The sequence below is a fragment of the Pezoporus occidentalis genome, unplaced genomic scaffold, assembly GCF_034315485.1.
Source record: "Pezoporus occidentalis ecotype Australia unplaced genomic scaffold, CSIRO_AGI_Poc_V1 ctg17, whole genome shotgun sequence".
Lineage (NCBI taxonomy): Eukaryota > Metazoa > Chordata > Aves > Psittaciformes > Psittacidae > Pezoporus > Pezoporus occidentalis.
This window is the reverse complement of record NW_026913531.1, coordinates 1,653,842-1,666,123: the sequence shown is the minus strand read 5'-3', so window position 1 is coordinate 1,666,123 and position 12,282 is coordinate 1,653,842. Positions and strand designations below refer to the sequence as shown.

The following is a 12,282-nucleotide window of genomic DNA, read 5'->3' as shown; positions in this document are numbered from 1 at the left end:
AGATACTGCTATCCTAGAGACTGTATAAATCTGCCACTAAAGCCCTGAAGAGGTGAAATGGAGAATTTAGCATAAAAGGTAACAATATGGCTTGGATTAATCCCAATAAGAGGCAAAGTGCCAGACACACAGTCAAAATCATGGATTCTCTACTGTCATTTCTGGCTGTAACACCAAAACATGCATTAATTTGATGGAGCTTTTTTCCCCCCGCTCAATATGAAACTGGGGGGTTGATTGCTTGCTTGTACTGTTAGAGAATGAAGCTATGCTACGCACAACTGATTTTTGCATAGCGAAGTCCTAAATCTTTTTCATCAGTCAAATCACTCAATTACAGACTATTTTTAACAGTCTTCACACATACATGCCATAGTTAGTTCAGCAAAATTTTTACTTCTGAATTCTGCCTGATTTGTTTAGAGAGGGAGATACAGGTAATAAAACCTATTACTAATTTCCTACCCTGCACTCCACAATGCCTCACTACAGTAATGTTCACGTTGTTGGTCTTGCTAGCCTATTGATGGTACCCTACTCATGCTGAGAATTCACTGCTAAAAAGAGCAACAAGTGACAACAGCTGCAATGCAGATTCACAATGAATATATAAATTTGCAGCAAAAGTTTTCAAGCTCTGGTCCATACAGCAGTCATAGCTGTAGATGCTTCCAGCAGCTTTCAGGCACAGATAACTTGCACTTAATAAAGCTCAGTGTTAGACCTCCCCAAACATTTTGACAAAGTGGAAACAGAACTAGACAGTAGCATGCTGTTTTAGTATCATGACTTTCTCGGCATTCAGCATAAAACAGCTGATAAAATCTGTTGTAGGCAGGTGCTTGCAAACTTAAAACAATTTAAAAAATCCTTAACTGCAAAATAGTTTGGAATAAATCACTAGAGTTGCAAGCAGAAAGCTTGCAATAAACTATATGAAATTGTATGAAGTATGGCCACTGTATCTCAAGAAAGACAAAAAGAAAGGGTAGGGTCTTGATAATCATGTAAGCTTGTTACTTTGTCTCCAATATATTCTGATATTAATACTTCAGAAAATCAAGAACTGCAATGTTGGTTCAAAGAAGAGATGTAAACTAAGGCTACGAGGAATAAATGAAACAGTTAGGGAACCAGCAGAATTAAAAATCACTCACCTAGATTTGGCCATTAATATTCCCAGCCTCTCCTGCAGCATCAGGGCTTCTGTCATACTCAAAGTGTCATGCTGCCTTGTCACAGAACTAATCATTTGACCTAGAACTAGAAGAGTACAGAGAAATGTAATTTTTCTGGGTTTTAAGATACAAGTTAGTAAATAACAAAAATACGTACTTTAAAATTATTTTGGCAGTATTATGTCAAGTGAGGTATTGCTGGCCAGGATGCATCTTAAGTGGAATTTTAGACAAGAGACTGATCTCTCAGAGCTTCCCCAGCATTTCAGTGCCTAGCTGGGTCTTGGAAGAAAATCACCTGGTGTCCCTTTCTGCATTGTCACCTATAACACTGGGGACTCCACTCATTCCCACTCACTGCTTACCCAATTCAGTGTGTGGAAGTGACAGATATGAAGCTCCCATTATCCTTAGCACATACTGAACCAAAGCACAGGACACAAACAGAAGGAACACATACAGCTTCCTCTGCCTAACTCCCTCTTGCTTATCCTACTGAACACACACAAGTGCTGACTTGTATGGCTAACACTGCAGCACTGGTAAATGCAAAATAACACAACTAGCATAGGAGCTCTATCTGGTAGGAAAAACAGTCATGTAGTCACACAGTTCAACAAAACACTAGCTCTGTAGCTATCATAAAGCAAATGAAACAATTGTTTGGAAAGAACTCGAAGAGTCAAACCAAAAATACAATTCTACTGTATGCATCCCCAGTGCACCCACAGATGCAGTAAGGTATGCAATCATGCCTTCCCCTGTCAAAAAAAGCAGAGTAAAACCAGAAACATAGTGCTTGGACTGCTCAGCCTGGAAAAAGGAGCCACAGAGGTTAGAAAAGATGAGTACAGAATCATAGGTGACATGGAGGAGATAAATAAAGCACAAGTACTTTCCAAGTGCAAGCATTAGGGAGAAGCAGTGGACACTATTAAGAGGCAGGGTCAAAAAAAACACAGTAGCTTTGCACATGGTATGTAATTAAACTTTGTGATCCACAACATATTGTGGGAATGAGCTCCAGAAATTTAAAGACTCAGAAAGTAATTGGGAAAACACAAGCTCCATGAAGAGCCTGTAAACTCAAGGATGTCACATCTGGCTCAAAAAGCCTATAAGCTGCAGATATTTAGAAGGGTCTTAGAACACAGACATGCTCCTTCTTACTGTTCCCTTATATTTAATATTGGCTGTCAGAATTCACTATTTACTGTCAGAAACAGGATACCGGAGACACTTATATTTCACGTTTGATCCAATAAAGCTATCCTAGTTAACACTAAAGGATGACATGGACTCAAGGTAAGTTTGATTGTACTGCAGTAAGACATTAAAAAAAAAAGAAATAACCAACTTGTATTTAACTTGAAACTAAACCCTAGATTTCACAACGGTAGAGGGCTAAACTTACTGAACTGCTTGACAGATACGTTATTTTGCATACACATACTACACATACAGATTCTCTGCTGTGCATAAATAGTATTTAGCACCAGGAACTTGGAGCAAGTCACATATGCTTCCTATAATTTATTTGCCCTTTAGCCATAAGCTTTCTTGATCTTGGACAAAATCGTACACAGTTGTACTGAAGATCTGTCCCTCTGCAACATGCATAGGGCTCTGGTTCTATGATGGCCTGACCCATCTAGCTGGTATTATTTAACTGTTTTTTGGTCACGTTACATTTTTGTTGGCTCAACATACCAGACCAGCTCAGCAGAGAGCCTAGCAAGTGCCAGAGCCAGCTGGGGACAGAATCACAGCATTAGCCATCTCTGCCCAGTTTTCAGAAAACTTAGCTGCTGCACTAATGACTGGGATTTACTTAGTTTACCGGATTCCCTGCTAAAAATCTTTAGGATGGGAGAAAGGAAAGAGGGAGCAGAAAGCTTTGCACACGCATGCACTCCACTCCAGTGGAATCTTACAGGTAGTCATTAGAAAAATAGTAAAATTAAAACTTTTCACAGGCAAGCTACACTCATGCAGGTGTGTTTGCACAGGTATTTACCCTGATATTTTTCTAGCAGAGTTATAAAGCCTTCACATGGTTTGGCTACCCAAAGCAGAGGAGCCTATTTTCAGTTACCTAAGAATGATACTTCAAGTGATCTAAACAGAGATTTTAATGGATAAAAGAAAGCACACAAATTTACAGCACCTAACTTCTTTTAAACGTAAAGAAATAGCAAAATTCTCCAACCAGTTGTTTCCAATTACAAGTTGGCCATTTACTCTGTTTGTGATTTTCTTAAATCTTCCCAGATTGCAAAATATTTACCCAAACTTAAACATACAAGGAGTAGACATTTTCACAGCCACAACCCTAAAAGTTAATCTTTTCAGTTATGTCTAAAATGTCAAATTTAGGAGCTGTAATTTCCCGTTCACAAAATATCAGTGGTGGTTGGGTGCAGTCATGCAAGGAGGGGGAAGGGGTAAGTATTTTCTGATTCTCCCCAACACATTCATTACTGCTCTACAAGGTAAAATCCCAAGCAAGACAAATGAGGACCAGCGCTTATCTACACCTTGTTAACAAAGTTAGGAACTGCCATAACTTCAGGAAGATTTATTACTTGGCTCTGTAAAGTGAACCATGTCCTTTTCCCTCAAAGAACTACGCATCGGCAACAAGTTATGCTAATCTGAAAAGTCAAAGAGGACAAAGTATCAATGTAAATACAGTAGATATTTTTTTAAAGTCGTATGCCAAAGCTTGGGGAAATTCGGACACTTGCAATTGTGCAATGTCCCCAGCTTGGGAATCGTCAGAACATACGTGTTTCCTTCATGTAAGAAAAGCCACATGGGCAAGCTGCAGTCATATTCCTCCTTCTGCTCATGATAACTGGCTGACCCATTAAACTCTGCTCACTGTTGCAATGCCAAGGTAAAACCTGGCGTTAAATTAGCTCTGCATGCTCTGGTTGCAGAATCAAAGATTAACTTTGGGGGATATTTCAATTCCGAGCACACAGCTTTTAAAACTCAGGGAAGGAAAACTCCCAAACCATAGCATGGCCCAGAAGAAGTATGGAGAAGCAAAGATGCCTTGTCTGTAAATCCATTTTTTTGCATGAATTCTTTTCAAATGAAAATGTGATCTTTCAAATCACTAACTACCACAGTGCTAGATCCTCTGTATGCCTTGCTCTTACACCTACAGGGAGAGTGCAGAAAACATAACCATAGCACATTAACATAATTTTAAAGTGTCTTGTACCACAAAAGTGTAGTTTAAAAAAAATTGGGGCTTTTTTAAATTGGGGCTTCAGAAATTTTAGTACCTAGAAAGGCCAATGAGTACAATGGAGTAACTGGAGAAAGATGCCTGTGTACAGGTTGTTAGCACTCAGGCTGACAAGCACTTGAGTGTATTCATTCGCATATTATCAAGCATCAAAATATCATTTTGATCACAGCTAAGCAATAGAAACACACACTTAGAACGTCATTTTTGTCTATAATATTCCAACTTTCCGATTTAGAAGACTACATAAACTTTTAAATTTAAAAGTGTCATCATCAACCATTTTCGAAGACTGTTTCTCATTTGGCCTAAACTATGTAGAAAAAAATAAATAAATCAAATGTATATACATGTATGTAAAAGGACATAATCCCAACTACTAGAACACCAAACTCCTCTGCACTTTTATTTCCTACTCATTTAAAGTATTTACTGAAAAGGTAGAGTAAAAGGAAGTATTACCAAACACTCTACATTTAACATCAATTCCTGTGGAAATACGTCATTTGGAAACATGAGATACACGTATGAAAAGGCAACTATTATTATTTTTAAAAATAACTATTCTGCTAAACCAGTATTTGAGGGAGTAAGGCAGTTGAAAAATGGCTAGCATCTTTTCTTCCTAATTTCTTAAAACTTTGAAAGAATGGACCATGCATGCCATTTCAAACTCAAATTGTGCCATGTTTCAATTCACATGTATCATGCAAAAGACACTTTACCACAAAAGGGAAAATTTTTAACTTGCACATGACTCTCCATCCTGGAGTCATCAATGCTATCATGAAGCACTTTCATCTCAAGAACTGGCAATAGCCCACATAACGGAAATGCAGTTTACTTGATACCTAACAAAAATGGTACCCTTCACAGAAACCGTGACCTTGTACATATCATAGCCTGTTTAAAGTGACACACATTTGGCTGAGAGACAAATTTCAACCTTCTGATTGATGGCTGTAACAGTAGTTGTGATCAGACCTCGAGAAAAATCAGGAGGCTCCTGAGATGCCTTCCTGGAAGTTTACAATTGCCTTGTCATTGACCTAAGCTATATGCCACATTGGAGCCATGTTTTCCTGTGACACAGCTGCATATCTCCACATAAGCCGTAGTGCAGGCAAGCATGAGCAGGGGTTCTTGTTCCTTTATGCCTGTTGTGTTAGCCTGTTTGAAACTGGACAGCTTGAGGGTGCCCCTCCTGAAACCTCTCTCAGGTAAGATGCAGCCTCAAACTACGAAATGCAGAAGTGGGAGACAACAGTTTTTTTCTTTTTTTGTTCTGAAAACCCATGAAGTCCCCACTAAGAGACGCGAGTTCTCTCGCATTTGTAACTTAGAGGGAGAAGTAGAATTAGCAATTCACAAAGGACTGTCCCAAGCCCAGAAAGTGCCGCCTTCTTCATTTCTCAGGAATTATCAGAAGTGATGATGATGGCAAATTATTTTACCTATAGAAAAAATAGACACAAATTGCTAAGTATTAAGCAAAACTCCCTTTTCTCCCTCCATCCAACTATTACTTAAGATAGCTAACACTTAAAATATTTTGCATAGGACTAGACCCATCACACTTCTAGAACTTTACTTTTTTCTCTACCCCACTTAGAGAAAAAAAAATAAATACTTCAGGTGAAAAGATGCAAAGGGAAACCAGAGGAAGACAGAGGAAAGGTTTTTATTATTCACAGAATCATAGAATAGTTAGGGTTGGAAAGGACCTTAAGATCACCAAGTTCCAGCCTCCCTACCACGGGCAGGGACACCTCACACTAAACCATATCACCCAAGGCCTCATCCAACCTGGCCTTGAACACTGCCAGGGATGGAGCATTCACAACCTCCCTGGGCAACCTATTCCAGGGCCTCACCACCCTTACAGTAAAGAATTTCCTCCTTATATCCAATCTAAACTTCCCCTGTTTAAGTTTTAACCCATTACCCCTTGTACTGTCACTACAGTCCCTAATGAAGAGTCCCTCTCCAGCATCCTTGTAGGCCCACTTCAGATACTGGAAGGCTGCTATGAGGTCTCCACGCAGCCTTCTCTTCTCCAGGCTGAACAGCCCCAACTTTCTCAGCCTATCTTCACACAGGAGGTGCTCCAGTCCCCTGTCCCCACATCCTCGTGGCCCTCCTCTGGACTTGTTCCAACAGTTCCATGTCCTTTTTATGTTGAGGACACCAGAACTGCACACAATACTCCAAGTGAGGTCTCACAAGAGCAGAGTAGAGGGGCAGGATCACCTCCTTTGACCTGCTGGTCACGCTCCTTTTGATGCAGCCCAGGATACGGTTGGCTTTCTGGGCTGCAAGCGCACACTGCCAGCTCGTTCATTTTCTCATCGACCAGCACCCCCAAGTCCTTCTCAGGGCTGCTCTGAATCTCTTCTCTGCCCAGCCTGTAGCTCTGCCTGGGATTGCTCCGACCCAGGTGTAGGACCTTGCACTTGGCATGGTTAAACTTCAGGAGGTTGGCATCAGCCCACCTCACAAGCGTGTCAAGGTCCCCCTGGATGGCATTCCTTCCCTCCAGTGTATCAACCGAACCACACAGCTTGGTGTCATCGGCAAACTTGCTGAGGGCACACTCAATCTCACTGTCCATGTCTGCGGCAAAGATGTTGAACAAGGCCGGTCCCAACACCGATCCCTGAGGGACACCACTCGTTACTGGTCTCCAGCTGGACATTGAGCCATTGACCACAACTCTTTGAGTGCGGCCATCCAGCCAGTTCTTTATCCACTGAGTGGTCCATCCATCAAATTGATGTCTCTCCAATTTAGAGACAAGGATGTCGTGTGGGACAGTGTCGAACGCTTTACACAAGTCCAGGTAGATGACATCAACTGCTCTACCCCTGTCCATCGGTTCTGTAGCCCCACCATAGAAGGCCACCAAATTGGTCAGGCAGGATTTCCCCTTAGTGAAGCCATGCTGGCTGTCACCAAGCACCTTGTTGATTTTCATGTGCCTTAGCATGCCTTCCAGGAGAATCTGCTCCAAGATTTTGCCAGGCACAGAGGTGAGACTGACTGGTCTGTAATTCCCAGGGTCACCCATTTTCCCCTTCTTGAAAATGGGGGTTATATTTCCCTTTTTCCAGTCTTTGGGAACTTCACCTGACTGCCGTGATTTCTCAGATATGATGGCCTAGCGGCTTAGCAACTTCATTCACCAGCTCCTTCAGGAACCGTGGATGGATTTCATCAGGACCCATGGACTTGTGCACATTCAGATTTTTAAGATGGTCTCGAACCAGTTCCTCTCCTACAGTGGGCCCAAGGTCTTCATTCTCACAGTAGACACCAGATTCATCTTGCATTTTAGGTTACTAGCCTAAATACTCTTAGTCAATGCCTTCACTCCACAGACACTGACCTCCTTCCATTTTGCGTATGAGAAACCAAGTCTAAATTTTGGCTGTCTACATTGCATCTGACTTAGACACTAGCAGTAGACATCACAGACAAACTGCTAGACAACTGAACACATTGAAATAGGAAAAATTAACTTTGATACTTTTCTCTCAAAGTTCAACATTCGTGGCCTCCAAGTGTTTGGATGTTTACATTTATATAGGTATTCAGACATGAAGCATCCCCAACAGTATTACTGCAACCATCAGTTGCCAGCACATGCTGCAAGACTAATCACAGACAAAAGACTTGGTGACAGAGGTGACCTATGCAAAACAAGAAATCTAATTTCATTAGAGTTGGATGAATGGCTTCTTATAGGAATGTTACTGATGTCTCAAAACTGATTTCTTTTAAAGCAGAAGTTGTATTTAATCTTTTTTATGGCTTTGATTATATGGAAACAAAACTGCTGTCAAACAGATAAAAACCACTCCACAACTTACTTTTGATCTCTCTTCCGGTCCCTCATTTTTCCCTTAAGGACCTATTTTCCCTTATAAACTCTTTACAGAATAATACTAAACATAAAATTATTTCAGATGTTATACTTTTCAAGTTTCATCATTCCCACCCTTACATAGCATGGTAAGTATTGCTCGATATTTTATTACAACTGGTGTATTTAAGTTTGTTTAACAGCCAACCTTCACCCTGCAAAAGAACAAGCAGCAAGGATGGGATGCAATTTATGAAGCAGCCTCTTCTAGATCCTTCATGAAGAATATTGAGGAAATAATAAGTCAAAGGAAAAACATACTTTAAGCAATACTGCATGAACTGTGGATTAAGTCCTTATTTAAAAATTTACCCCAAACAATGGCAAAGGTTACATTACCTTTACCGGTCTCAAATCTTCTTATGACAGAACCTGAAGCTTACATACTCAGTTCCTTCAAACACTAGCAACTCCACTCAACTTCTGTTTTGTTTTTCTGTTTGCCCTATGATGAGCCACACAGCATAGAACTGTCCCTCCCTGAAGCTCATTCCAGTACATCTTTCTCCTCTTTTAAACCCTCACAATCGAAAATACTTGAAGAAAGCACAGCCAAATCCCTACAGATGCATTATGGTAAGCCATTTTCTCACCTGAAGGGTTTTTGAGCACTATTGGTGCTAATGGTTATTCTACAGCATGGAATTTCACCTGGATACTGTCAGCTTAGATATTAAGTACAAACTGAGAGTATAAATCTGAGCATTTCAGGTTACACATAGTCAATTTCTAAGTAACACTTTACACATCCTCTGCTCCTTAACCAGAGCTGTCAGTAAAGCAAAGCAGTTTGATTTTTTCGCACATAACAAATTTAGGATGCAAGTGGAAATCCTACAGGCATTTGAGACAGCAAACAGACTAATAAACAGAGAAACCAACTTACCACATAAGAAAAAATGTTACTGAGTAAAATAATGATTGGTTTATTGCCATGTTATTCCTTCCAGAAAATAGGTGAAGAAAGCTGAAATGGTACTGCAGTCAGCCCTTTGAGCTTTTCTGGTAGCCAAATACTGCCTGCTTCATAACTGGCTAATACGACGGATAAAATGGATAACCTATCTATCTGATGTGGCAAATCCTGTGTCTTCAGAGTCATGATGTAATCCATGGTGGCAAATTCTACATGATTTAAGAATCCTGGTATCCTACTTAGGACTTAAAATAGCCCATACTTCGACCTTCTATTTATTTTGGCTAGCGTATCTTCACTACCACAAAGCCAAGTTCTTTCAATTGGAAAACAAAACTTAGGTTTCTGGAACACGGGACTCCCACGTACCAGAGCTCACATGCACATAAGAGATGTAGCACCGAAATAAGACATTGCCCTGAACTAGCAATTACTGAGCGTGGTCAGCTCCAAGAACCTCATTCTCCCCAACGGTCACAAAAAGGACCTCTTCACTTTATAATTACTTGGGAAAAAAGTAAGAGATTTCTGTACATCAGCAAAGGCTGACTAATTTACTAATGTTTGGAGACTGAACACATGTAAGAAGTGCCAGAGCTGGAATGTTCTCCTGTGGAAACACAGGGCGTTAAAGGGATACAAGTGTTCAGCAGAACAGGAAGAAACCCTGAGAAATAGAGCAAAAGGGGCACAAAATGTTCTCCTTGACTGCCCAAACATGCCACCATCCTTCAAATCAACTCCTCTTCTTCCAAGTGTCCTGGAAGGCCCTTGTCTTGCACAGTCTGAGAAATGGTGATGTAACAATTCCAATTCACCCCCAAACAGCAAATGTATGTTGGGGAGATGGTGTTTTAACAGTAAAACAAGCTGAACTAAGGTCAGACATAATCCTTACCCTTCATCCACTTGGCAATGATTACTAAGAAAATTAATATTGAAGGTACCTAAGTACTACAAGGATGAAAAAGCAGCAGTACTAACAAACCATAACAGAGTTAAAAACAGTGAAGGAGATCCAAGGAGAAACTAAACATGCTGAGAAAGAGTTTGGTGCCGCTGGCTGCAATTATGGAAAACAAACTATGAATGGTAGAGGTGAAGTTGCAGAATCCAGTTTATAACTTTGCTTATGCTAACAGGTGGAGTTTTACCTCAAGATTTTTATTAAATGAGCATGTTGTCAGACTTATGTTTAACATAAAGTAATAAATATATGCTCCTTTTCTCTCTTCAGCCCTTTCCAAAGGGGAAAAAACACCCCAAACAACAACAAAAAACAAACCTGGCAAGACTCAAGCTAAACTGAAAAGCCTTCTGGCTCCTGCGAAAACAAAATTACAGCAACCACACACAAGCTCCAGCACACAAGCTTGCCACTTCGGCACACCGCCCTCAGAGCCCGCTTTGAACGCTCGGCGAGGAGGCTGATGCAGGATCACACCAGGAACTCGCCCTCTCAGCAACATTCCTCTGCCGGCACCTCGTGCCGCTGCCAACTGCCTGCTTCTCAGACTCACAGGAGGTTTTCTTTTCTCACTCGTCCCTTTGAACACCCAGATCCTCACAACTCGATCTGTTTTGCTGTATATGTAACAGTACATTTCGATTCAAAGTGAACACCAACTTCCCCCTCCACACCTCACTCTGCCTTAGTGCAATATAATACCCAATACCAATTTAAAAAGCAGAGGAAAAAAAAACAAAACATAAAGAAAAGCAAATGAGGAGCCTTGTTGATTTGTTTAAATTGAGGATTGCCAACTGATCTTCAAGAGTCATTATGTAAAATTTCAAAATGGCATGTTAGCATTAATTTAATTCTCTACAGTCCTCCTTAAAAGTGATCATTTTAGCAAAATGCTCAAATTTAGGTAAGCTAGTTAAACATTTGTTGGAACACTTCATCCGTAATTCCTTAAAACACATGCTCATTCTAACTGAAAGGCTTTTATTTGCCACAATTACAGTAGAACTGAAGATTAAAGACCAACTCAAACAGCTGAGTTAGACAAGCAGAGAAAACTGCAGCAGGCAGTGATGTTGTGCCAACTCTTAAATACTTCATGACATATAAGACTGATTTATGTGAATCTGATCCTAGACCTCTCCACTTCCCATTAGCATTTAATTCTAAGACCCACAATCCCTTATCCTGAAGTGAAGCAGCCCCATATTTTGGCCTATCTTAATGTGATACAGAAGGTAATCACACATTTCATCCAGGTACTAGGTTGATAAACTGTTCTATTCAATATGTGTGTGCATATATATATATATATACACACACAGCATTAAATGGAAGTTTGAAATCATCACCTCAGCACACTTCAAAACCTCTAGGTCTTTAATGAATATGCATCTTGAACAGAAGCACACACTCTGTTTGCTCCACTATCCCCATTAATCCTTCTGAGGATGTGGGACAACGTTCCTTGTTTCTACTCTTTAATCACTCTCCAAAACCCAAGCCTCTTGCTCTAAACTTCCAGAGAAACAAGACTTATATTTTACTTGGTATTATTTTTAAAACAACTTACACATATGCAAATATTTTTCAATTTCTTACTAAAACAATTTCTCCAGATCCACACCACCATATTGTTTTCTGTGAATGACTGCCAGATTAACTACATCCTTTTAAAAGAAACAGCCAGAACATCAAACTCCAAACCATGACATTAGGTTAAACAAGCAAGCACTTCTAAATTATTTTATTCTTGGAAATTCCAGATCTCTTTTAAAATGTCCTCTCAAGAACAACATACACGAAAAGCATTATTTTTACACATTAAACAGCAAAAACGGGATTGAAGTTTTAAACATGGGTGCTATGGAAAGGCTTTTTGAATACAGGATCAAGGAGAAAGGCAAGGAGATGGGAAAATAAAGCAAAAGGCTACAACAAGTAAGTCAAGTAATGGGGCCTAAGAGGAAGAGAGAATGTAGTTTAATTCTCAAAAAGGATGCCTGGCTTGAGTCAGTTTAACTAGTGAGTCAGCTCCCC

At 40.2% G+C, this 12,282-nt stretch overlaps 1 protein-coding gene across 3 annotated transcripts in view; it reads right to left on the bottom strand.

The window, feature by feature from the left end:
- The window catches only part of FRS2 (fibroblast growth factor receptor substrate 2), a 48,507-nt gene that overhangs the window by 17,718 nt on the left and 18,507 nt on the right, over positions 1-12,282 (bottom strand). For 2 of the 3 annotated variants that reach the window (XM_062613708.1, XM_062613709.1), the window contains exon 2: positions 1,158-1,263. The exons of the other annotated variant lie outside the window; for it this stretch is intronic. The gene's annotated coding sequence lies outside the window, so the exon portion shown is untranslated. The remainder of the gene's footprint in view (positions 1-1,157; positions 1,264-12,282) is intronic. 3 annotated transcript variants of the gene reach the window in all.